This window comes from Callorhinus ursinus, unplaced genomic scaffold (assembly GCF_003265705.2).
Source record: "Callorhinus ursinus isolate GAN/ISIS: 27379988/994484 unplaced genomic scaffold, GSC_fseal_2.0 scaffold35, whole genome shotgun sequence".
NCBI classification, from domain to species: Eukaryota; Metazoa; Chordata; class Mammalia; order Carnivora; family Otariidae; genus Callorhinus; species Callorhinus ursinus.
The window spans coordinates 2,943,492-2,968,650 of NW_027397097.1; the positions used below are offsets into that span (position 1 = coordinate 2,943,492).

The following is a 25,159-nucleotide window of genomic DNA, read 5'->3' on the forward strand; positions in this document are numbered from 1 at the left end:
AGTCTTACACTAGGTTTCTTCAAATGATCATCCAAGCACAGAATGTGGGAAAACAGTGATGCAAAAAGAGCTCAGAGGGTGCGGGAGTGGCTCAGTCGGTTAAGTGTTTGACTCTTGATTTTGGCTCAGGTCATGATCTCAGGGTCATGAGATCGAGCCCCGTGTCAGACTCTGCACTGGGCATGGAGCCTACTTAAGATTCTCTCTCTCCCTCTCCCTCTGCCCGTCCCCCACCTCTCTCTCTCATTCTCTCTCTCTCTCCCTCTAAAAAAAAGAAAAAAGGAGCTCAGAGCTTGAGCTGGCCATAAGCTCTACATGAGCCAAGGCATAGGGTCCAGAACATGGAAGGTGATTGCCCTGCTCCCCTGCACTATCAGCCAGACCCACCTGGAGCTCTGAGGCCTCTTTGACATGCTGGGGTGTGCTCTGGATCAGAAGAAAGTGACAGACTACAGAGGCCCGGGAACCAGGTCATGCAACCAGTGGGCAGAGGACTCAAGTGCAGGCGGGATGGCTGGAACAGGGTCTTTGTGGCCCGGGGTCTGCAGGGCTCGCTGTCAGGGAGGAAGGCTTTTTTCCTACCAGGTAGTGAGTTCCCTTCCTTTTGGGGTTGGGTGTGTGGAATGAGCAGGGGACAGATTCAGAAGGACATCAGGTGAGCTCAGGTGACTCTGGGGGTCAGGTGACTGCCCTGGGGTTTTTCAGTACTAAGCAGCAAATTTAGCCCGAGAGAGGAGCAGAGAGAATGAATCTTGAGGTGTTGGGTTTGTCTCCTCCTTCTCTTTTCTCACCTCCTTTCCCTCTACTTCCCTTCCTCTTCTCCTCCTCCCTCCCCCTTCTCCTTCAGGCTGGCACCATGAGCCATTCTATCCTGGGAAGAGGCAGCTAAATCCCAACACAAATTAGGGGGTTTGTTAAAATGAGGGGCTGAAATCAACAGGGCAGGATCGAACTGGCTAGGTCGTAAAAACCCAGGAAAATGCTTGTGTCGTTATGGTGACTGAAAAAAAGCAGCGTATACAATTATGGATACATTAAGACTAGGTTAAAATGCATTAAAAAAATTCTGGTATAAAACACACCAAAATCTTTTTTTAATTATTATTGAAGTATAGTTGACATACAATGTTACATTAGTTTCAGGTGTACAGCATAGTGATTTGATAATTCTATACATTATGCAATGCTCACCATAATGTACTCACCATCCATCACTATATAATGTTATTGCAATATTATTTTTTTAAAGATTTTATTTATTTGACAGAGAGAGACACAGCGAGAGAGGGAACACAAGCAGGGGGAGGGGGAGAGGGAGAAGCAGGCTTCCCGCGGAGCAGGGAGCCCAATGCGGGGCTCGATGCCAGGACCCTGGGATCATGACCTGAGCCGAAGGCAATCGCCCAACCAATTGAGCCACCCAGGCACCCCTGCAATATTATTGACTACATTCCCCACGTTGTACTTTTTCATCCCCAAAACACGCCAAAATCTTAACATCAGTTATCTGTGTGGATCGGGACTGTCAGAATTGTTTATCCTGTGTTTTACATTTTTCTGTACTTTTCAAATGTTCTGTAATGATGTCTATAGTCAGGAGAAAAAATACACTTTAATGCTTGAGAATGAATTTAACGTGGGTAGATGTGGGATGCCACGGAAGGGTGCCCACAATTCTCACCTGGCCTCCTCCTGCTCTGCCCTGCGCTGGCTGTGTGCCCTCACCTCCCTGTCCCCACTCTCGGCGGTTCTTGGGGTCCCCTGGGACCGCCCCCACAGGGCCCTGTTCCCAGCAGGCCCTTGGGACACAAACACACGACATTGGCAAACACATGACATTCAGCTTAAAGAGCCATACGAATAAGTAAGTGTAGAGGAGGAAGGAGAAGGCTCGCTCACTCTCAGGTAGAAAAGACCTGAAGGGTGGGAAGACCACAAGACGGACGCAACCAGAGGCGCTGGGCATTCGCCAGCGTGGAGCAGGCCTCTTCTTTCCCACTTCTTTCCCACTGCAGTTACTGACTGCCTGGCAGGGAACACAGGCTGCAGGGTCCTGAGGAGCCAGGGTCAGTGCATGGGGCTCATGTGGTCTCCAGACATCACCATACAAGAACCCAGAATCACAGAGCACCTCCCTAGTGCTGCACTGGGCTGACCCTTGGCATGCATTCATTTAATCCACCTTCTGAGCCCACCAGGTCACTGTGATCACCCCATCCTACCTGCAAGAAAACTGAGGCTCAGAAAAGCAAGCACCAGGTCACATGGCTAGTATCTAACAGAGGCGCTCTTAACCAGGATTGCATGCTGCCTCAAGAGCATCTGCAATGCTCCAGCTTTCCGCTCGGTGGCTTGTGTCTTGTCTCCTTGGCCCTGATATGGCTCCCCTGATGGTTTGGTTATTGCATGTGGTGATACTTTAACTGTGGCCTTGGAGGAAGGGCCTCCTGCTCACTTCCTCTTCTTTCGAGGATGGCAGAGTACTGGAAGTGACAGTTGCAGAGACCCTCGCCCCCACCCCCAGCCTTGGCTCTGGCGGGCTGTTCTGGGCTCTGGGGGCAGGTGGGATCTCTGCTGAAGTCACGTGAGGCAGGTCTCGGGTCCCAGGTTGGGATGAGTTCCTATAGCTCGGCGCATTGTGATCCGAGCCTGCACTGGACAGTGGGACTCCTTAACAGGGGAATTGGAGGACATGCCAGCAGAGAGTCTTTCTATCCCTTCAGATTCTAAGACCCTACAATTCCAAGACTCTCAGATATTCAGGGGGGAGGGGGCAATGGCCAGGCAGTGGTTGGCCTTCTACCCAGGGCTAGTACCATGGGCACCACTGCCACATGCCCAGAATGGCACTGGTGTTGGTATGGCTGTTGGCAGGACTTCTCCAAGGGGAGAGAGAGGCTAGCCCCTGGGGGTCAAGGTACAGCTGTCTCTGAACTAACTTGACAAACATTTTGTTTTTCTTTGTTTTTTTTTTTTTCTAACTTGACAAACATTTTCTATCACATGCTTAGGGAGAAGGGGTATCTGAGCTGAGTGCTGGGGACACAGAAAGTTGATCACCCAGTTCCTGCCCTGGGATGGAGACAGATAGACCCAGAGCTGGGGGCTTGATGTTAAGGCAGGAGGGCACACAGGGGACTCAGGAGGCAGAGGAAGGGCCCCTAACTCTGGGGACATGCACCGAGGGCTGGTGCTTTCCTCCCTCCAGTTCCAGGAAGGCCTCCAGCAACCTGTGGGGCCCATGCTGGTGACCTCAGAATGACCAGGTTTATGCTGAGTCGTCCTGCCTGCCCACACCTCAGATACACTGCTTCATGGCGGCCCAGCTCTGGTCCCTGGACATTAAGAGAGAGTCATGGTGGTCTCATGTGGCCCGTTGGGTAACTGAGGAGGGGCTAGGGGTTTGTGGGCATTGAGTAACTGCTGGGCCTCTTGAAACTTCGTTTCTTTCACTCCCCACCTTCCTCTTTCAGGGTCAAGCTGCAGGCTGGGGAGTAGCCACATGCCCACATTCATGTATTTTTCCATTCAGCAGTCAGTTGCTCACCACCTTCCATGCTCCTGCCCGTCTCAGGCTGGAGGGACTCAATGAGATCTCCATGGGGCCCTGCCCTTCTGGATTCCCTGGCTCAGATAATGGCACCTATCCCTACAGCCAAGGCAGAAATCTAGGCATCAGCCTGGACTCCTCCCTCACACCCCTTCACGTCCCCCTTCTGTTTCCCTGTAGTGCCCTCTACTTCTCCTGTCACATCATTTATCATCTTTAATTGAAAAAGCTCCAGTTATTAATCTCTCCCTTCTAGACTCAGTGAAGGCAGAGATTGTGTTTATCTTGTTTCCTGCCACATTCCTGGCACCTGGCATAGTGCCTGGCACTTAACAGGTGCTCATTGAAGAGTGCTGAATGAATCAGTAAGTCCCTTTAATCCCATTTTCTTAATATTCCTTGGATCCATACTCTCCTCCTCTTCCCCAGCCACAGCCTTTGCTCAGATCTCATCCTTCACCAAACCATTGAGCAGCCTGCTCATTGCCCTGTCTACCTCATCATCTCCCTCATTCAATGTATTTGCCACACTACAGCCAGAGTGCTCATTCTAAATTGCCCATCTGCCCTACTCAGAACCCTTTCTGGCTCCCCATCACTCACGGAACAAGGCCACATTTCTGAAATGAAAAAGTGAGAGCAGATATGACTGATCAGCCCACTCTCTACTCTCTGTGAAAATGATCAGGAAGATAAGCAAAAATACAAAACTTACAGTGATTACTACACACATTAAAGATAAGAGAAGATCACAAGGCAAAGTACAAGGGAGAAATTAACGAGATGACAAATGGGGACAGATTGAGAAACACATCCTCGGATGACAACACTACCTGCTCTTCCCTCTGAAACAGAACAGTATGTGTCACATGGTGTCATTAACTGACATGTCCCTCTCCTTTCTTTACTGCAAGCTCCTTAAAGACAAGGACCATTTCTAATTTGTCTTGGTGTTTTTGGCACCTAGCTCAGAAGTTGGCCTATAGTAGGCACTCAGGAAATATTTGTTAAATGAATGAATCAGAGGATTAAATGAATTAGTGAATGAAGAACCAATGGCTTCCAAAGTCGATAAAACAAACTAATCCCTACTATCTACTCTTTTTTTTTTAAGGCAGGGAGGAGGGGCAGAGGGAGAGGAAGAGGGAGAGAAAGAATCTTAAGCAGGCTCCATGCCCAGCACGGAGCCCGATGTGAGGCTTGATCTCACAACCTTGAGATTATTACCTGAGCAAAAATCAAGAGTCGGATGCTTAACTGACTGAGCCACCCAGGTGCCCCAACCCACTGTCTACTCTTCTGTCAGCAACCCATTGACTAAATGGACCTTCGGTCATACTCTGACAACACAGGATATGTTCTAAGCCGGTCAGAGTGCTTGAGGACCCAGATTCTGAGACCAGAAAATCTGGAGTTTTCTGGCGAGAGTACTGACTCCACCAGTTATTAGCTGTGTGAGCTTAAGCAGTAATACAACCCCTCCGTGCTTCACCTTTATCATCTGTAAAATGAGTATAGTAACAGTACCGATCTTAAGAGGGTTGTTGGGACAACTAAATTTACATCTGTGTGTAAATTTAGTGTGTGTGTGTGTGTGTGTGTGTATACTCAGCATATATATGCACACATACCTATATGTAAATTTACACGTATCCTATATATACTATATATACAAAATAGCATTGTATATTTTCTATATATAAATATCAATATAATACTATATATATCTATATAATACTATATACATATATATTTGGCACTGCTGTTTTACCAGTGAATATTAATGATGTTGGTGATGACATATCCCTAATCCACCTCATAAGCTTTTCTTTTTCTGTATCTACACTGTCTGCCTAATAGTGGAACTGAGACTTCCGTCGTTTTGAAGCAATGCCACATAAAGTTGAGAGGGTGAGGAGGTGTTCCCTGGCCTGGCTTTATTTCTTCCTGGTCAAGAGAGTGAACAAAAACAATCAATAAGGAACCTATGAAAAGATCCTACACACAAGGAGGAAGAAAATTGTTCTGAAGATTCACATGAAGAGCTTATTATCTCTGAAATGATTTTCTATAAGAAACAGAATAACACTCTAAAAGTCATCTGTTTGGTATTCTCAAAACAAACACACACCCCAGGAAGCCTTGATATAGTGGTTATTTGCTGGGTGCCTCCCAAGTGGGCAAAGGATATAAACAGGCAGTTCATAGAAATGGCAATACAAAGGGCTCTCAAGAAGGAAAAGATGCTTCTCTCACTCCTAAGAGAAATGCAAACCAAAATTAGTAATAAGACATGCGTTTTCACCTATCAAATTGGGGGAAATCCAAGACTTTGGGTTTTTTTTAAAGATTGATTGATGTTAGAGAAGGAGAGAGCTAGAGCACGTGCGACTGTGAGCAGGGGGAGGAGCAGAGGGAGAGGGAAAGGCAGACTCTGTGCGCTGATCCTGGAGCCCAACTTGGGGCGGGACTCCACGACCCTGAGATCTTGACCTGAGCCAATACCAAGAGTCAGACGCTCAACCGACTGAGCCACCCAGGTACCCCCAAGTCCAAGACTAATATTGCAGGATTGTGAGGAATCCATTGTGAAGTCCATTTTAAATCCTTGTGGGGATTTTACTTCAAAGAAGTCATTCCTCCCTCACTTTCAGCAATGTTATTTAACTGAGATTTCCTCCTCTCCAGCTCCAGGGATGGCCCTGAATGGCTGAAGCCTACTAAAGTTCTCATCATCCGGAAGAGATCACCATCAAATATTATTGGGTGACCTTGGGCAAGCTACTTGGTACTATGAGCTTTGTTTCCGGATCTGTAAATGCAGACAATAGCACAGACTTTGGAAAGCAGCTAGTACAGTGGCTAGCACATACTCAGTAAGACAGTTATTGACTTGGCAATTGGATACATATGGATTTCAATATATGTGCTTGACTAATCTAAAGGTTTATACAAGGGGCGCCTGGGTGGCTCAGTCATTAAGCGTCTGCCTTCAGCTCAGGTCATGTCCCCAGGGTCCTGGGATCGAGCCCCGCATCGGGCTCCCTGCTCCGCAGGGAGTCTGCTTCTCCCTCTCCCACTCCCCCTGCTTGTGTTCCCTCTCTCGCCGTGTCTCTCTCTGTCAAACAAATAAATAAAATCTTAAAAAAAATAAAAAATATAGGTTTATACAATTAACAAATTAGAGTTCTACTTTCTGAAGCATTATAGAAGATAAAAATAAGAAAAGCCTAGAATGTATAGCAAAGCAATAAGGAAGCACAAAAATAAAGAAGTAAAATGAGACATCATTTATGAAATAGATATAAATAAGCTATGCTATTATGCTATTGAAGGTAAATTTTCTCACATTCTCACATTTATTTTTTTTAAGATTTTATTTATTTATTTGACAGAGAGCGAGAGAGCACAAGCACGGGGAGCAGCAGAGGCAGAGGGAGAAGCAGGCTCCCCGCTGAGCAGGGAGCCCGATGTGGGGCTCGATCCCAGAACCCTGGGATCATGACCTGAGCCGAAGGCAGACGCTTAACTGACTGAGCCACGCAGGCACCCCTTTTTTTAAGTTTAAAATTTAATTTTAAGTAATGTCTACACCCAACATGGGGATTGAACTCACGACCCTGAGATCAAGACCTGAGCTGAGATCAAGAGTTGGATGCTTAACTGACTGAGCCATGCAGGTGCCCCAAGATTTTTTATTTTTTAAGTAATCTCCACACACAGTGTGGGGCTTGAACCCACAACCCCGAGATCAAGAGTTGCACGCTCCACTGACAAGCCAGCCAGGTGCCCCAGGAAGACCTTCTATAATGTATTGACTAATAGGGCATCAAAATAGATAAAATACAAATAGGACAGGTTGATGTAAACACAAAAAGGAGTAAGAGATACATCATTATCAGCCTAAGAGCTTATATAAGTTAAAAATAAGTATGGATATGCTTTATTTGAAAATATATGCATGTGTATATAGTACTAGACTAATAAAATATCAAAAGAGAACACATTCTCCCTTTTAAAAATCCATAGAACGCATACAATGGAATTCCAAAAAGTAAAATGTACACAGACTCCACACTTCAATTAAACCAATGTCCCTTATATTTCTGCAAATAAAACTAGAAATTCATGACACAAGTTTAAATAATTACAAGAAACAGCAACAAAACCTAAATATTCCCCTAAAAAGACTTCTGATTGGGGTCAAAGAAAAATTAAAAATGCAATTATTTAAAAAATAGTGATAAAGAAAACTTTACATATAAAAACACAGGTAACGGAGCCAAAGCAGAGGTCAGTGGGAAATCATAGCCTTAAATGCTTATGTTATTTAAAAAGAATGACAATACCCAAAATAAGTATTCACTTTAATAAAATAGTAGAAAAAGAACAGAAAAGCTACCCCAACAGAAAAGCTACTCTTTATTAAGAGAAAGAAAATAATACAGGCAGAAATGAGTTACTTAGTAAACTACTATAAACTAAGAAATAAATTCAGGTGCATTTAAAAAAATTCTGTAGTAGGACATATAAAGACTGCAGTGACTTGGTCCTTGGAGTCTATCAACCCCTTGACAACCCTTCCTCCCTCACAGTCCTGGAAACTCGACTCCTGTGATTCTGAACTATGGACCCCTTGCTTTCTGAACTCAGGAACCAAATAGATTGATTCAGCTAAAATGTTTGAGAGAGGGGTGGTATCCCTGGTTCCCTGAGCTCTTGTTCCTTGCCCACCACTGCTGTCTGCTAGTGATGTCCACCTGCCCTTCAAGGCCCAGCTCAAATGCCCCTCCTCCAGGTAGGCTTCGTGGACCTAAACTATGGCTCAAGCCGGAGAGGGATAAGCAAGAGAATGTGTGTAAATCCAACATTTGTGGCAGAGTGAAGTTTAAGTCCCACTGTGGGGGGTGAGGAAAGCTGCCTGGTTGAAGGGGCATTTGAGCTGGTTCGTGAGGAAGAAAGAGCTCAGCCAGCAGGGGTCAGGGGGAAAAACACTCCAGGAAGGAGGAAAAGCATGAACAAACACAGGGGTGTGTGTGTGTGTGTGTGTGTGTGTGTGTGTGTGTGTGTGTGTGAAAGCACCAAGTGCTTTGAAGAAATCTGGGACTTCCCACATGACCAGGGTGTAGAGGGCTAATGGGGAGTGGTGACTGGGGAGCGTGAAAAGGTCCATGGGTCAGGTCACAAAGGGCCTTGAATGATACACCGAGAAGCCTATGCTTCAACCTCCTGTGGGTGATGGAGATTAGCCAGAAGTTTCTGAGCAAGATTGTGAAGTTGGGACTGTCAGATGGTCAGCTGCCTGAGCCTCACCCTCACCGAGGTGGGGGAAAATGGGGTGTTGGGTGGTAGAAGGGGGGATTCCTTAAGTTGGCAGGCTGTCCAGGAGGAGCCAGGGAAAAGTAGGGTGTGCAGTTCTGGCCCTGGAGGCCTGGGGCTGTGGGCGGGGGGGCTCAGCCCTCTTTGTTTCTCCTCCTTGATCTATTTCCTGGCTCCTGTGTGGCACCTCCATCCCCATCACAACCAGGGTCTGGGAGGCAGCTCCTGGCACCTCCCTCGATCACCATGGGGCTTTTCTACCCACCCATTTGGCCCAGCCCACGCAGGGGCCTCTGTGGTCAGGCCTTTGTGTCTACACAGTGGCCCTCTTTGTCCTGAGCAGCCACCCCCCCACCTCCCTCCTGCCCTTCTCTCTTTCCCTCTCTCTCTCTCCCGTGTCACAAAAGTACCAGTTTTGCAGAAAGATAGCTAGGGCTCTAATCTTGGTTTCTGCCACTGAATCTCTATATGACCCTGAGCAAGTTGTTTTCTTTCTCTGAGCCTTACTTTTGGGTCCATGAAAAGACGCTGGGTGAGGAATCAAACTCCTGGCAAGAACTGGTCTGCTACCCAGTGCTGAGACCTAAGCAACAGATGCTGTCCATAGGGACCCCTGCCCAGCATGGATGTTGAACCATGGATGTTGAACCATGAACCTCCTACTTATATCTCCAACCCTAGCCTGTCTACTTCCTGGCCACGTGGCTGTCAGTCTCCCTTTTGACAAATGAGGAAACCGAGGCCTGAAGACAGGGCTGACTTCCTGCATGTGTGACCTATATGGTTACGCAGGGCCCCATGCTTTGAAGGGCCCTGCACTTGATTTACTGCGTTACTGTCCCATCTTGAAATTCTTATCAGTTTTTGAACAAGGGCATCTTCATTTTGCCCTGGGTCCCACAAATTATGTAGCTGGTCCTGCTAGTGCAGAGATGGAAGGGAGGCCTGCCCGGGTCTGGACCAGGCTTCCTGCCTCCTGGGCTGCCTCCTCTGGGTGCCTGCATCCTGGCATGCCAAGAGCCAGAGTATCTAGTTTGCATTTGGCATCAGGGACCTGGCCCCTGCCTGGGAAACCTGAGGAGCCTGGGTTCCCAGCCGGCTGACGAGGGAGGGAGGATGGTCCAGGCTGATGCAGCAGTGCAGAGAGCAAGAGCAGGCTGCTGGAGCCAGCCCAGCCCTATGTAACCGGAACCACCAGTGTGGGTCCCAACGCCATGGCTCAGCCATCGCTCCGGGAATTCAGCAGGGCCTTCCTTCCCAGCAGGTTGGGAGTTCCAGGGTTGGGGGACCCACCGCAGACTCACTGTGACTTTGGACATTCACTTCCCTTTCCTGAACCTCAGTTTCCCTATTTGTAAAACAGTCATGATAACACCTACCTCACAGGGTTCTGGGGAAGATTAAAGGAGATACTTGCACACAATGACCAGCAGCACAAAGGTGATCATAAATCAAGTTCCTACTCCCTCACATAACAAATATTCATGAGGGCTGACCGGTGACAGGGACAGTGCTAGGTGTTGGGCATTTAACCGTGAACAGGAAGACCCTGGCTCTGTCTTCAAAGAGACGCCCACTAGAGGGGAAGCTAACCATGGGGTAAATGGTGTGACAAAGGGAGGTACCTGATGGGGCTCCTGGGCTGGGCCTCAGAGAAGCCATGGGGCGGGGAGCAAGAGAAGGAGTCGAGGGCAGAGAAGCATGAAGAGACACTGCAGGCAAGGGGGGCAGCAAGTGCCAGGCAGGAGCGAGCAAGGGCCCCACACTGCAGCATGGCTGGCTGAGGCAGGGAGTGAGGCGGAGACGTGGGAGGGCCTGGCGTGGCGGGCTGCAGGGGTGGGCTTTCTCTAGAAGGTGGTGGAGCCACAGAAGGTGTGAGGCAGGTGATGGCTGGGAGGGGTGACAAGTACCCCACCTTGGCCTGTGAAGGAGGGCTTGGAAGTATCCCCGCTGAGCAAGGGCAGGGGCTTTCACTCCCAGCACCGATTCTCAGAGCAGAGAGTTTTCTCGGGGGAGATGAGAGAAGTAGACAGACGGAAGATGAGAAGGCTTAAGAACGCCAAGAGCCTCCTCAGGGTCGGAGAGACAGGAAGCCTCCTAATGCATGGGGAGAAGTGCTCTTGGGCTCACCCTTCCCCATCCTGACCTGCTGCTGCTAATGGAACCCCGCAACCAGCTCCCTCCCATGGCTCCATTAACCCTCCTCTTGGGGACCATGACGTGCCTGGGTCTGCACCACCCGTCTGCCTGGGCTGCTCGGTTCCAGGGAGGCTCCTTGGAGGCCCCTCCGACCTTCCAGAGAGGGCCTTGTGTAGGGCTTGTTGTGGGACTTATTGAGCCTCAATTTCCTGGCGGGGGTCAATGGGTCTAAAATCTTTTAGCCACAGGGCGCCTGGGCAGCTCAGATGGTTAAGCGTCTGCCTTCGGCTCAGGTCATGATCCCAGGGTCCTGGGATCGAGTCCTGCATCGGGCTCCTTGCTCAGCGGGGAGTCTGCTTCTCCCTCTCCCTCTGCCCCTCCCCCTGCTTGTTCTTTCTCTGTCTCTCTCGCAAATGAATAAATAAAATCTTTACCAAAAAAATAAATAAATAATAAAGTCTTTTAGCCACAGAAACGTCTATATTTTCTCAACAGACTATTGCCAGGAAATGTAAATAAGTACGAAGATAAAAATAAGGGCACTTAGGTTGCAGTGGATCGGGGCTCCTGAGGCCACCCCAAGTAGGGGGGTACTCAGCTAGGGGATTTGGAACCTGCTGGACTTGATCTCTCAAGCCCAGTGATGACAGTGTCAGGGGAACATGTCAAGAGACCCAGATTTCCAGCCCCTCATTAGAAGGGATACTAACCCTTCAAACCCGGGCAGCTCAGGAGGATGGGCAAAACCCTAAAAAAAAAGAATTTCAGTCAGGCCAGTGAGAAAGCGATTATTACCATTTTGCAGAAGAAGAAACTGAAGCTCAGAGTCATAGGAGAGGTGAGGCAAGACCCCAAGCCTGTAGAGTTCAAGGACATGTCCCTTTCTTCTGTTTCTCAGGCCTAAGTCACTTGTTGTGGGAGCTCTGCCTTGGGGTGTCTCAGGAATGCTGTTTCTTTGACTGTAAAGTTAAGGGCGTTGCACTAGAGCAGGAGCAGGACTCTGGCTACCCACTTTCCAGGCGGCTGGAGACTGAGGCAGAGCCCCAGATCTTCATCCTGGTATCAAAGGAATTTTTTCTCTTGAGCTTAGTGGTAGTTACAGTAGAGGTCTGAAGGCTTGGGAGAGAAAGGAGAAAGGGGTGTTGGCTGGGGCCTCCAGTGACCAGGGGACTTCCCCACATTGGGACCCCGAGCCTCGGCTCCATAAGTGAGAGCCATAGGATTCCTAGCCCCTAGAAGCTGCATGGGCCAGTTTGGACGACAGGTGGAGGAAGCTGGACAAGAGGCCTTTGTGCCTTCCAGGAGGAGGTCCCCAGGGGACTGCAGAGGCGGCTCAGCCACACAGGGCTGTGTGTCCACTCTGCTCCTGGCAAGACTGCAGCCAGTATCCTTCCTGGGCCCTTTCTGGGCCCCTCCGGGGGCCAGGAGCCAGACCTCAGTCAGCTGACCCGGAGCCCAGAAGGACCCAAGGCCCCACGGCCCTGGGCGAGCTCCCTGGCCACAGAAAGAAACTTCCTCTACACTTTGTAGACACCCACTATCCAAAGCCCCAGATGGATGAAGGCTGTGATTGCCTCTGTCACAAAAAAGGAGGCCTCGAGAGGGACTGGAACTAGGGGTCAAGGTCTCCCGGAGTCAGTGCTGAAGCTATACTCCTAACACCTACACCAGAATGGGGCGGGGAGGGGGGACATTCATCCATTCATCCATTCAGTGTTCAGCAAGTATTAAGCAACTCCGGGGAACGCTGGTGCGGGCTGCAGGCCTTCCTCCTCCTGGCGCTGGCTCACAGTCTAGAAAACGCACAGACATAGTCCCTGACCAGAGAAGGCCGTCAGAGTGGGGTTGAAAGCGGAGAAGGGAAGTGTTGTGTGTGTGTAGTCTGAGAAGGCGGCTCAAAGGAAGCCGCTCAAGAGGAGGGATGAAGAAAAGCCAGCTGTTCAGGAAATTTCTAGTGTCTATCAGGGCCAGGAAAGGGAGCACAGGTGAGGCTCTCCCCCTATAGCCCCGTCCGCTCTGGCACTGGAGAGACGCAGGACCCGGAATGTATTTCCTCTCTAGGCAATGGGGACACCCTCCCCCGCCTCCGCCTCCGGGTCACAAGCCAGGGAGGCGAGTTCTCATCGTGGTGCTCCCAGCAGGTACCTGGCAGGAGAGGGCGCGGGCTCGCTGAAAGGTCTCGCGGTGCGCAGCGACAGGAGCCACACAGGTGGCCGACCAACTCCGCCGATTTAGTGTCTCTGAAAACCTGCCCACATCTCGTGTGAGGCAGGCGGGCGGCCGCCGTCCCGCCAGGCGCTAGGTCAGTAGCCGCCGACGCCTTCCCGCTGCACGCGTATCTCCGCGGTGTCGCCGCGCCTCTGGCGCGGGGTCCGTCCTGGCGGGAGGGGCGGTACCAGCCCGTGTCCAGAGTCCGCCCCGCCCTGGCCTGCCCGGGCCTGGGCAGAGAGTTATAGGCGGGGCGGGCGGGGCTCCGGGCACGTGGGTCCCGGCGGCGGCGGCGGCGGCGGCGGTGGCGGGAGCCGGGCGGCCGAGCGCCCCGCCGACGTGCCGGGCCGGCCGCCTGGAGGGACCGGAGGCGGGGGGAATCGGCAGGCGCGCCCGGGACGCGGCGGCTGCCCCCTCGGCGCTGGGCCGGCTGAGCCGTGCGCGTGGTCGTCCGAGTGGCGCGCGGCTCGGAGCAGTGCGAGTGCGCCGGTGGGGCCGTGGTCGGGCTCCGTCTCCAGCGGCGCGTCCAGCTCCCGGAGCGCGATCGGATACCTCGGTGAGTGTGGGTCGGCGTCTTTGGGAAAGTCTGAGTATCAGTGGGGGAGTGCGTGCGCCCCGGCGGGTCGGGTGGCTGAACCTGTGGGACTTGTTTGTGTGTGTGCTCTGGTGGGAGCGCCCCGAGGCGTGGGCCAGCGCCCCGGAGACCCGCGAGCCCCTGGAAGGCCGGCTGCGCCCCCTCAACCCAGGGGCACCCTGGGCGCCCACCCCGCCGGGGCCTCGTAAAACTGGGGGCGGGGGCGGGGTTGGGGGTGGGGGTGGGGGTTGGGACAGTGGCCTGGAAGGACAGTTAAGCCTCTCTCAGGGGACTTTTAATCTGGAAGGCGGTGCTGTAGGCAGGGTCAGATTGAAGAAAGGCAGTGTCCTCCCTCCTCTCCCCAACTGCGCACGGCGGCGGGTTGTCCCCCCCTTCCCCAGGAGCCAGACCCAAGGGCCAGGCCCAGCTGTGGATTCAAACTGCCAGTTTGGGGTCTGTGGGGCTGGTGGTGCTGTTCCTTTCAGCATGGCATCCTCAGCTTCCCTGGACCAGCAGCCTGAGGTGCCCGGTTTGTTTGGGGCTCTAGGCGGGAATAATGGGAGCTTTTGAAGGCTAGGGTGGGGCCCTGTTAAGTCCCAGTTATCTGTGTGTGGGAGTGGTTGGGAAGGAGATTCTTTAAGCAGATAGGGCCCACAAAAGCTCTCTGGAGACTCAAACCTCTGTTCCAGTCCTGCCTTGGCCACTGTGTGACCTTCTCTGAGCCTCGGTGGCCTCATCTGTGAAAGGGGATCAGTAGTACTCTGGAACTTGAGGGCCGTTGAGTTGCTGATGTGTGGGTCATGTTCAGTACCAGTGTCCTTCTGGGTAGGCCCGATGCTTGGGTATCCCGGTGGGGTCAGTCCTTGGAGGAAACCTCCTGAAACCCATATCTCAGCTATTCTCTTCCCTGGGCTAGCAAGACCCAGCTTGAACCCCTTAACCTGGGACTCAGGGCCTCCAAGAACTGCTCCTTGCCAACCTCTCCAGCCCCTTCTCCTGCCTGACCCACCACCCTCTAGTGATGGCGTGTAGCACTGCCTGAAATGCCCTCCTAGCCTCATCTTCCTCAGTTGGAGAATTACCCAGGCTTGGGGCCCAGCTCAGAGTTCCCCTCATTGGGGAAGCCTTCCTTGATCCCACAGTTGGGTTGGAGCCTCTTCTGACTATTTCAAGTCCCAGTGCTGACAGCCCTGGTTCCACCTTGGACTGTACGGTCTCTGGGTCCAGACGTCTGGGGCCCCCTGGAGGGCACAAAGTGGCTCTTGCTCATTTCTCTTTTGCCAGCACCCTGCACAGGGCTGAGCTGAACTGAGAGAGCAGTAGGAACCCCTATCCCCTGTCCCCCTGCCCCCCTGCCCCCAGCTTTCCCAGGGAAGGCATGTCTACAGTGGAGCTCCATGTCATCACAAAGTAGAGGGAACTAGAATCCAGTCATTGAGGTAGGTGACACAGGTTGTCAGAACAGTGTGTTCTGGGACACTACAAGACCCAGAGTGTGCAAGCTGAAAACTTTGATTTCATCCTGAAGGCCATAGGGAGCCATGAAAGGTTTATGGACAGGGAACATCCATGGTTAAAGCAGGGTTTCAGAAAGATCTTTCTGGCTGCCAGGTGGAGAATGGATCAAGTAGTGCTATACAAGGAGGTCAGATAGAGACACCAGAACCATCCAGGCATTATTTATACTCTGAGCCCTTGATCCCTCAGCCAAACACTTCCCTCAGCCCTTAGGTGCTCGGGGTGAGGAATTTGGGGACACTTAGGACTCTCCCTTCCCCAGTGGGAGCCAGGAGACCTGCAACTGATCCCATCCCAGCTCTTCCCCCAACTTGCTGGGTGACCTTGGGGCAGTTCCTGCCCTGCCAGCCTTTAAAAGGAGGCCAGCACTGGTCAGGTCCTGTGTCGAGAGTATGGGCTTGCAGAGGCCACCACACGAAAGAATTGTCAACCTCCTCTCCTTCCTGCCTTGGAATGTCCTGGGGTCGAGCCAGAGGAGTTGGAGGATCACACTGGGCGACCTTCATAAATGGTTGGCAGGCTTGGGCTACAGAGTAAGGGTATGACCCCTCCATTCCTATCTCTTCCTGCCCAGGATGCACAGGGCTCTGGGGCTTCTGGAGCCGCTAAGGACCAGCTAAGAGTACGAGAAATCACCAAGGCCTCATGGGTGAGTGCTTTGATTTGGCTTCTTTCCTGGCTGTAGCCCTTAGAGAGGCCACGGTGCCCCTCTAGGTGTCAGTTTTGCCATCTGTAAATTGGATGTGACTATCCTTGTACCTTCAAATGCAAGGTTGCTATGACGATTCTTAAGACAGTAGTCAGGAAAGGGCGTTGTAAGCGGTGGAGTGCAACGCACAGGGAGAAGTGTGATATTCAGAGACTTCAATGCGTTTTGAAGATACTAGAACATGGATGCAGTAACAAGGGGTTGTGCTAGTTACTGGAATTTTAACTACTGACTGCCTTCCTCCCCCTGTGCCCCCTCTGCAGAGGCAGCTTACTAGGAACAATTTATAAAAGTTCCTTATTTTGTCCTCTACCAACCCTATGACAGAGGAATTATTACCCCCATTTTGCAGATGAGGAATGAGAGGCTCAGAGTTTCCTTCCCAAGATCACAGAGCCGAGGTGAAAGCTAGGGCTTCTGCCTCCCTGACCCAACTTACCTCTCCCTGTTCAAGACAGAAGTTCCATCTGAGTAAGGCCTGCTCCTCTGGCTTTCAGGCTGAAGGAAGTTTGAATCTTGCCCGGGAAACGTGACTTTAGGTCTTGCTTGTGGCCTGATGAACCATGCTGCTCACAGGACCAGGGAAGCCCCGCTGATCCAGCGAGAAAGGTGGAGGCTCTCCTAGTGAAATCCTCTCTCTTCCTGAACTGTCTCCTGTGGGCCTGGCTGGTGCACTCTTTGACCCACACCTTCCTTTGGCTGCCTTTGGGTCCTCAGTCCTGGCCTCTCCCAGCCATCCGGTCCTGATGGGGCGAGGCTGGCTGTGGGGCCTTCCCTGACCTCTGTGCTCATCCTCAAGGTCAGTTGCAGGACTAGACCAGCCTGCTTTCTCTCCATCCGTATCACCCAGCACAGGCTGGGCACAGAGCAGGTGCCAGGGAGTGCTTGGGAAATGAATGACCGTGTGGAAGTGAGTGTGTAGTGGAAGAGGGGGGCCTTGCTCCATGGGGAGCTACAGTTGGTGCTTGAGCAGAGGAGTTTCTCCACTCCCCTGTTACAGCATCTCCTAGGCCTGAGTATTTCTGGTCCAGAGTGAGTAGCTGGAGTCCCTGATGGGAGGGTGGGCAGCCTGGGCCCTCCTGGGCAGCTGCTTCCTCCTTGGGCCCCTACCCTGGCACCCTGGCCGTGGGTTTACAGTGGTAGCAATACTGCTTGGGCCCTGGAGCATGGGAGGAGGGCCTCCTTCAAGCCTCCTTCAAGCTCCCCTCCCTCAGGGGAGGCCCCTGGCGTTGCTCTAGCTTCCTGGTGAGTGTCCGGCGTCCCCAGCCCCAGCTGCGGGAGGAGGAGTCTTGCTATGACTGTGCTGTGGGCCGGCAAGGATGCTCCCCATCTCTCAGAGAATCCAGGGCTAAGGGACCAGCGCCTCTCACTAGACCATTACATGTGTAGTCTCCTCCTTGGTCTCCCTCCCTTTAGACCCCTCTGTTCTATCCACTTTGCATGTGGCACCATCATTGTCAAGGTCACTCTGACTATGTCCTTCCCTGCTTAAGCCTGGCCATGGCTCCCCATTGTCCTCAGGATAGAGGCTGAGCTCCTCAACCTGGCATTCAAGCCTTTTCATGTGAGTCCCTCAGGCCCACACACATTCTGTGCCACCAACCCCTCCATACCAGTCTCACATGACCCGAGGGCCACACTAGCACACCACTAAGTCTTTGCACACGCTCTTCTTTCCGCCTTCAGTGCCTTCCTCCCTTTCTCGTCCACCTGCCAAACTCCTAATCTTCCATCAGGTCCCAGATCAAATGATCCCACCTCTGCGCAGCCCCCACAGGCTGATTAGGAGTTCCCCTGGGCTCCGTGGCTCCTGGGCTTCCCTTGGTCGTGGCTTAATCACCCAAGTGGACCTAGTCCATGTCTGTGTCTTTCTCTCCATCCAGAGTGGAGCTCCTGACCAAGTCTGATCTGAGTCTGGGTTTGCGGGGTCTCTCTGCGGTTGGGCACATGGGGACACTGGCAAGTGTTTGCTGAGACTCTGTGGCTCCAGGGATAGTGATCTATGATTACATTGCTCTGAGAGTCCAGACTTCTGTGGTTTTGAGAATCTCAAAACCAAAGGCTATCAGAGGCAGTGAGTAACAGACCTGAAGAAACACTTAGAGCCAGAGACTCTTGGAATTGGACTGTCAGAACCAACGAACTCAGGGCGCCTGGGTGGCTCAGATGGTTAAGCGTCTGCCTTTGGCTCAGGTCATGATCCCGGGGTCCTGGGATCGAGTCCCACATCGGGCTTCCTGCTCCTTGGGAGCCTGCTTCTCCCTCTGCCTCTCTCTCTCTCTCTCTCTCTCTGTCTTTCATGAATAAATAAATAAAATCTTTAAAAAAAAAAAAAAAGAACCAATGAACTCAGAATTCTGGAAGCACCCAGAGTGAGACAGTCTCAGAATCACAGACTTACTTGTATCCTGTTCTATACTTTTGTACTTTTTTTCTACCTTGGCTTTCCCAATTCTCCCCTTTTCCTTCCAGGCTGGACCCTTCCTACTTCTCTCCAGACCTGACCACAGCCCCTTCCAAGAGCCTTCCTTGCCTACTCTGACCGTGACTTCTGCCCCCCCTCCTGGTTACCCAGGAGGGCCCCCTGGTGAAAAGGGTTCCTGTGTCTCTTTGCTAGGACAGGTAGATGCAGCCCCCATATCAGGACAGGAGCATGATTTGCTAGCTGCATGGAGCACCACCTGCCCCCTTGTCTTACTCATTCCCTAGGAGCTGTCTGATAGAGTGGTGATTCTCCCCATTTGATCAGTGAAGAACTCGAGGCTCAGAGAGGGGAACTGACTTGACCAAGATTGCACAGCATGTGTGGTTCTAAGTTGGAGCCTGAACTCAGGGTTCTTTTTCTTGAGCCTGGCTAGAGGCATTTGGATGTGACAGGTCAGGGTGGAGTCCAGGGCACTGTGGTTCTGAACTGGTTCAGGTTAGCAGTGTGTCTCTAGAGCACTGGGCTGGGCTGGGCCGTGCTGGGTTGAGGAAGGACAGGTAGTTTGGAGTCCTGCTCAGGGCTGGGGGTGAGGGTGCCCAACCCCTCACTAAATATAATTAGAACACCAGACCTTGAGTAAGGCCCTTTCTCTTAAGGGGTCTCAGTCTCCTGACCCGTAACGTGGGAGGCCAGCCTGGTTGACCTGAGACCTATACGCACATGTTCTCCCAGTGCGTGGCCCCCACAGCCAGGATTCTAGGGGCTTCCAAGAAGGAGAGAGACCTCCAAAAGGGGCTGCCAAACCCAAGGGTCTCCTGGGGGAGGCTGCAAAGTCTTCACACAACGGCACCTGCTGATAACATCTGAGGTTACCCCTCAGCTGTTTCCCCAGACCAGCCCCAGTGCTTGTGGTGCAGAAAGCACACCAAGCAAAGTGGGGAGACTATTGGCCTTCAGCCCTGTGGGGTATATTTGGGGGGGCGTGGAGAATAACTTCCGAGGTCCTTTGTGTCCTCCTAGCCAGCCTTGCCTCTCTGCTTCCCTCAAGCCACAGGGATGACTGTCTGTTCCCGAGACATACTATGTGATCTCTTGCTCTGGTTTTTTGCTCACTCTGCTTCTCTTCTCTTTCCACTCACCTGACTCCTCTCCATCTTCCAAAATGCAGGTCAGGTGTCCTCTCCTCCAGGAAGCCTTCCCTGACCACCCCGCCCCCAATTCCCATAAAGGACCCTCTTGGCTGCTTCAACCCTGGTGCCTCTGCTTCCTTCAGCCCTGATCACCCTGAGTTGTCATCGCCTGTTTCTGGGCCTTCCCCCGTCCTCCCCTGTACTTTCCAACCTTGACAGTGAGCTCCTTGAGATCACAGAAGGGTCCAACCCACCTTGGAGTCCCCAAGTGCCCTGCATGGGGACAGGCATAGAAATGGCAACCTTTGTAAAGGGTGAGTGAATTAAGGAGTATAGTGGGGTCTCGTTCCTGCACGGGGTCCCTGGACTGCCCTCCCTTCTGAGGATGGCCTTCAGGGTGGGAAACTTGATCTATAGCCAGTCTGGCTGTGACCTTGCTACTCTGCCCATGATTTTTGTGGGTTTCCTGCCTGTCTTGTCTTCCTGGGATGTTCCCATCCTCCCTGCCTTCCCCACCTGCTGAAATCATGTCTTTTTAAATTATTTCGTAAAGTGAGTCTAAATCATCTCCTTTAACTGTCTCAACAACCTTATGCAGTGGGTGCTCTTCTTAGATTGTAAGGAAATTGGGACTCCGGTCATGGAGCTGAGACTCGTCCAGGTACCACAGCTGGGAATGGCAGCCCTGGGATTTCCCACCTGCCCTCTCCTGCCCCTCAGTGGTGTTCTGGGTCCAGGTCCTCTGTTTCCCCTCATAGCACCTCACCCCCAGCAGAGGCAGGTTGCAGGGGTTTCCAGAGTGGTGATGTCACACTGCCCTGCCAGGCTGGACAGGGCCAGCCAGATAGGCGAGGGAGTGGGCAGTGCATTCATTCTGGAGCTGCCCTAGTGGAGAAGCTGGAATGTTGTCCAACCGCCCTGGAAATTCTGCAGCCAGCCTGGAAACTGCCTCAGACACTCCTCGTGGCTTTGCGTTAACTAGCCCGGGGCTACAAGGAGAAAGCTGGAGGTGGAACCAGGTAGAGAGGGCAGGTGGTCTGCCCCTCACTCACTGGTGACCTTGGATGAGATCTTGGGCGACCCTTTCCAGCCTTAGTTTGTTGTTGTTGTTGTTTTGATTTGTGAAATGGGTACAATAACCATCAGGGCTGCTTCACTCTGAGGAAATACCAGGAAGAGTAGATTCTAGTACCTAGAGCCCTAGAACGCTAGGGTGTTCCCTCTGGCAGAGAACTGACCAGACAGGCAGAGCCATGGAGCTCAAAGAGGGCTGGTCGGGGAGCTTCCTGGAGCAGAGGATCTGGGCTGTGGAGGGTAAGAGGTAGTGATCAGGGGGCACAGCTCCTGAAGTCAGATCAAGACTGCATTTTGCTAGCTTTGTGACCCTGGAGAGATTAGTTAGCCTCTCTGAGCTTCTCAGGATTAAATGAGAAGAGGTCTACCTAATACGGACCTGGTACGGAGAAAGCATTCCACTCTTGTTGTGATACATATGTTGGAAGATAAGGGAGGGCATCCCTGAGCAAAGATAGGGATTGCTGTCCCATGGGATTGCTTTTGCTGTGCTTGAGATGAGATGAGGCGAAGGCAGAGAGAGAGAGAGTTGTCTAGCAGGGTGGCAGGGGTTGGGTCAGCCAGGGCCTTGAATGCCAGGCTCAGGAGCTTGGACATTAGCCTGACGGCAATAGGGAGCCGTAGAAGGGCTTTGAGCTCAACAGCAGATGGTCAGATTTGTGTTTTAGGAAGACCCATGACTGCAGTATGAAAGATGGACTGTAGGGATGGGGTGGGAGCGCGGAGACAAGTGAGTAGGCTGGTGCAGTGGTCTGGAGAAGAAACACAAGCCTGAGGCCATGGGCTGGGGCCATTGCACTGGGTGAACTGGTAAGGCTCGGTGAGTGACCGGTGGGTTACACGCGGTTGGGAAAGGGCTGCAGTGTCAAGGATATATCAGAGTTTTATAGTGTGGAAGGATGGATAGTAGAGATCCTTCTCAGAAATGGGAGGAATGGCCTTGAGAAAGTGCTCTGCTCCACCTTCGTCTGTTAAGTGAAGGCATCTCCTAAGGAGAAGAAGATGGGGTGGAGTGGGATGAAAGGTGAAGCTCTTTCCTTGGTCACTGGACTCTTCAGCAGGTTGGCAAATGGCTACCGGCTGGCTGCCCCGAGTCAGCCTGAGGCTCCAGGGACAAGGTGCGCTAGGAGAGCAGTGACCTGGGGGCATTTCCCCCACGCCACACCTCCTATCCCCTGCCCGCAGCCAGCTGTCTCCTCCTCTCTTCTCACTGCCCCGCATGCTTGCACTTTGCTTCCAGCCCAGGGACCTGGCTTTAGCTGTCTCGGACCCACTCCCCCGTTGTAGGGAAATGAAGCAGATGGAAAAAGGAAGGGGATGTCCTTTTTCTCCTCTGATGAGTCTGAGGTTCTAGTGGGTGCTGGGACTTGCACATCCAGAGGGGTCCCTCCACCAGGTAACCACCCCCTCAATGAAACCTTGTGCCTGGTGTGTGTGAGGGCCTCGCAGACAAGACAAGAGCCGGGGCCAGAATCCAGGAGGCCTTCGTTCCAGTCTTGGCTCTGTCCCTGGCCTATGGTGCGATCTTGTGACAGGGCCTCAGTTTCCTCCTCTGTCAAATGGGAGTTTGGTGCACGTGATTTCTAAAGGCTGTTCTAGGCCCCGTCTAGGACGGTGTGTGTGTGTGGACGCGCGCGCGCGCACGGTGGATACATCTGAATGTGACTGTGTATGTCTCTGGGTATCTGGGTACGTCCATGCCCATGTGTGTTCATGTGTGTTTATAATACCTACGGGGGGAGTGATTAGAGGTGGGACAGGGAGGAGGACTCCAGATAGAGGCATAGCTTGAGCAAAACCGTTGGCGTAAGGACTGTCGAGCGTATACCAGGCAAGGAGGGTGTTGACTGCTACTGTAGGGACTGAAGCACAGACCAGGATGGAGGGAGGGGGCATTGGAGACGCAGCTCAGCTCTGCAGGATGTGGGGAAGACCTTCCTCAGCAGAGCCACACTCCTGTGAAAGGGGCTGCCTGGGGAGGGGGACTGGGAACAACCATCCCTGGACCACGTGAGCCGAGGGTGGACAGCTAGGGAGTGCGGGTGGGCAGAGGGCACTCCTACTGGGACAAGCGCGCACTGGAAGCAGGCCTGGGAGGGCTCTGCCTGGCTGACTTCTGCCACCAGGAGCCCAAGAGTGCACACTGCCTCCACTTCCCACAGAGCCCACGGCGCGGCCTGCTCTGAGAAATGCTAGAAGCTGGGTGCAGTCCCAGGCCAGGGGACCTGTTTTTCCTATTTCCTGAAGAATTCCCTGCGTCCTGGTCCAGGCCTGCTCATTCATTCATGAGGGACCCGAGCAGGCGCTGAGCATCCTGACTGAGAGCAGGGGCTGACCAGGTATGGGTGTGCAAGGGTAGGCTCCACTGGCTGGGAGGCTCATGCAGCCTCACTCGTGCACGTGTATATCCTGAACCGGGGTTCAGTAGAGGGGATCCCCACCCTGCTCCTTCATTGCAGGCTGTGATGAATTCAGGTTTCAGAGCCAGAGAGCCCTGGTATCAAGCCCATGTTCTCCAATTCCTAGCAGTGTGACCTTGAACAAATAGCTTGCCCTCTATGGCAGCATCCACTGAGGAGGGGGGGTGGGGAGGGGTGAAATGAAGATGCTGCGTGGAAGCTGTTCAGCCCAGGCTTGGCCCCTACAAAGTGAGGGGTTGGGGGTAGAGGGCACCAGGACCAGGAACTCCTGATCCAGACCGACCCAGGGATGACCTGAGCCAGGGATGAGCAAGATAAAAGAATGTGCTTGGCTCAGACAGCTGACCCACCTCCAGAATGCCTAGGTCCGGTTCCCCTCCCCCTGGCATTTCCCTGGCCTGGCCAGAGAAGGGCAGGGCTCTTGAAAGAGAGGCACTCCAGGTGCCTGTCAAGGGCAGGAGCCAGGAGCAGGCCTCAGGTGAGTTGGTCCCCAGGAGTGTTCCCAGGAGGCCACCTAGGGTCCGCAGCTGAGAAATCTTTGTCAGGACAATTCTGGGAGGCCCTGAGAGGAATAAGGGAAAGGAGGGCCACTGTCATAAAGCTCAGCCTCCTCTGGACTCCTATATCTTCTTGTGCTTGCTTCATTCATTCATTCTCTCATTCATGTCATACCTGCTCTGGATCAGGCCTCTTGCTGGATGATTAGGACAGAGAAAAGAACCAGATGGACCCAGCCCTCTGGGAGCACCTGGAATGTGTTGGGTTAGAGGGTGGAAGGACAGATTCCCAACAGGGTGTGAGGAATATCGGGGGTTGTGGAGGGGGAGAGTTTCAGAGATAGGGTGACATTTGAGAAGAGCCTGGAGGGGTGGGCAAGATGAGGTACAGTGTGAGTGGGTTCTGGAAGGGCTTTCCAGGCAGAAAGAACGGCATGAGCAAAGGCAGGGAAGCCTGGCAGGGCACTTACAAGGCAGGGCCAGCCAGAACTGGGCACAGAGGGGCTGGCAAGTGGTGTTGGACAAAGTTAGGTGGAAGCTGGTCTCTAGGGAGCTAGGGGTGAGACCCCGAGGGCATTAGGGGTGAGGAGAGGCAGAGCGGAGGGCCAAGGGAGAGGGCTGGGGATTTCACTGTCTTCATAAGCAGGGGTTGGGGGGGCAGGAGAGATGTACTCACAGGTTGGTGGACCAGCCAGTGGAGGGAGAGGGCAGGCAGGGTCATTCTGGACGGGGGCCAAGGCAATGGAGTCCCCAGCTGGCCTGAGAGGGTAGAGGCCAGGATGTCTTGAAACAGGTGGAAAGGACAGCTTCCTCGGTTCGTGAGAGACTTGGGGAAGTCTCCACCCTGCTCACTAGAATCGGAGATTCCACCCTTAGTGATTAGCAAGAAAATCTTTGTGTGGAGACACTGACTATGGCTTGGGGTGGGCAGGGGCAGGGGCGGGGTGGGGGGAGAGGGCCCTGACCCCGAGGAGAGACCTGCCAGGCCTAGGCACTGTCATGTCTGATAACGAGTGCCCCTCTCCCTACACCTGCTCCTCCTCCAGGCATCCGGCCAGCCTCCCTCGCCTGCCCCTTCCCTACCCAAACGCCCTCTGGGCCAGTCTCTCTGGCCTCTGTCCCTAACCCTTCCAGATCTCTCCCCTCTCAGGGTCCCCAGGCCTGGCCCCAGCTTGGGCCTTAGTGTCACTCCCTCGGCCCGCCACTCTCCCCTGCTGTACAGCCTCCCCCATTGGTGACCTGAGAGAGCTTCCTGAAGATTGCAGGAGAAGGCCACATCTGGGCTGAGCCTTGTAGCTCATACCACCACAGTGTACCTACTGTGTGCCAGGTGCTACTCCAAACATTTTACACAAATCAAGTGACTCAATCCTCACAGCAGTTGTATGATGTGGGTTAATGGCCACATTTTACAGATGAGGCAACAAAGGTGGTCTGGCTCCAGAGGCCAGGTTCTTAACCACTGGAGTTTGCTGTGCTGAAGGATAAAAAGTTGTCATTGCAGCAAGTGGAGGTGAGGGGTGTGAATGGAGTCCAGGTTGAAGGAGCGCCATGAACCATTGCTGGGAGTGTGTGTTCGGTGCGTGCAGGAAACCA

General features: G+C 52.8%; 1 protein-coding gene and 1 long non-coding RNA gene across 8 annotated transcripts in view; one reads left to right on the forward strand and one right to left on the reverse strand.

Annotated features, from left to right (window-relative positions):
* Positions 1-13,414, reverse strand: part of LOC112806336 (uncharacterized) — a 25,620-nt gene extending 12,206 nt beyond the window's left edge. The window contains exon 1 of the long non-coding RNA XR_012374503.1: positions 13,154-13,414. This is a non-coding gene — a long non-coding RNA (uncharacterized lncRNA). The remainder of the gene's footprint in view (positions 1-13,153) is intronic.
* P2RY2 (purinergic receptor P2Y2) overlaps positions 12,853-25,159 on the forward strand; it is a 22,133-nt gene continuing 9,826 nt past the window's right edge. Inside the window, exons 1-3 of one of the 7 annotated variants that reach the window (XM_025894374.2) lie at positions 13,508-13,772; positions 15,883-15,957; positions 22,809-22,985. The gene's annotated coding sequence lies outside the window, so the exon portion shown is untranslated. Of the gene's footprint in view, positions 12,994-13,507; positions 13,773-15,882; positions 15,958-22,808; positions 22,986-25,159 lie in introns of those variants that run through there. The other 6 variants (XM_073879662.1, XM_025894375.2, XM_025894377.2 and 3 more) reach the window with 6 other exon arrangements.